Consider the following 1,189-nt stretch of genomic DNA (forward strand, 5'->3'; position numbering starts at 1 on the left):
TAACACTTTGAAGACTTTATCTTTATGCTGTGGTGTAGGATTTTTTACCACACCAGTTTGCAAGTACCCTCATTTTTTACTTTTTTCCAATTCAATCCTACTACTTTTCCATTTTTAATGTTTTTTATCTACTTGTACAACTGCCAGTTGTGTCACTCTAAAATGCAGTTGATTAATGATTTCATTCTTTAGTGCCCTAAATGTAAAAAAATCAAAAATATCTGAATGTAAGATAGTAGTAATCGCTAAAATTCACCTCAAAGTGGACACTAAATTGAAGAGAAATGTCCTTCTCTTGATAGATTCCATTGAAGAGAAACTTTTGATGATTGATTCTCTTAAGCTAGAAGTTGATGCTAACAACATAGCGAAAGGTTTACTCTGAAAAACAATTAAAACCACTTATTGTAAACATTATTGCACTGATTTCAGTTGATTATTGATAATGAAGTATTTTGAAATGTCATTTACTTGTTTTGCTCACCCCTCAATGTTTTACATTCACCTAGTTTACAATCCAAATTTTGGATTATTTTTTTCTGTAAAGTATGGTAAAAAATTTTGTACTATTATTATTATTATTATTTAAGATCATTACGGTGTGTACGTAACTTACAGAAATAATAGATGTAGAAAATAAAATGACGTAAATATACTGAAGGTAGATCAGAAACATAATCTGATCCCCAGCACAAAACAAATAAACAAACAAAAAAAGAATAGCAACATAATTAAGAGAAGTAGAGAGGGAAAGACACAAATCAATGAATGACTAGGATGATAATAAATTACAGTTACAACAAAGACATAGAAAGTGAAAGGAGCAGGAGAGCGAAGAAAAATTTACTAAAAATTGATTACAGAAAAATTTGTCTTAGAGTGTTTGTAGCCTGACCTAATGACATAGATATTAGGGCATAGTTGGAAGAGTGTTTCACAATCTTGGCAGCCGTGAGTAGTAAAAGTGTTGAGTTTCACTTCATCTATAGAATCTATGGTTGAGTTTAAAACCATTAGATCTAGTAGAGGAGGATGTGAAGGACACAAAGTTACAGATATTGAATGCGGTAGCCGTACTAGATAAGGATGTCAAAAAGAATGTAATGTTACACAATTCGTAAGTCATCATCCATGGCAAGATTTGTAAAGAGTGAAGTCTAGTCTTATAATCAGAGGAATAATCATTAAA

The sequence above is a fragment of the Amphimedon queenslandica genome, unplaced genomic scaffold (assembly GCF_000090795.2).
Source record: "Amphimedon queenslandica unplaced genomic scaffold, v1.1 AMPQUscaffold_13451, whole genome shotgun sequence".
Lineage (NCBI taxonomy): Eukaryota > Metazoa > Porifera > Demospongiae > Haplosclerida > Niphatidae > Amphimedon > Amphimedon queenslandica.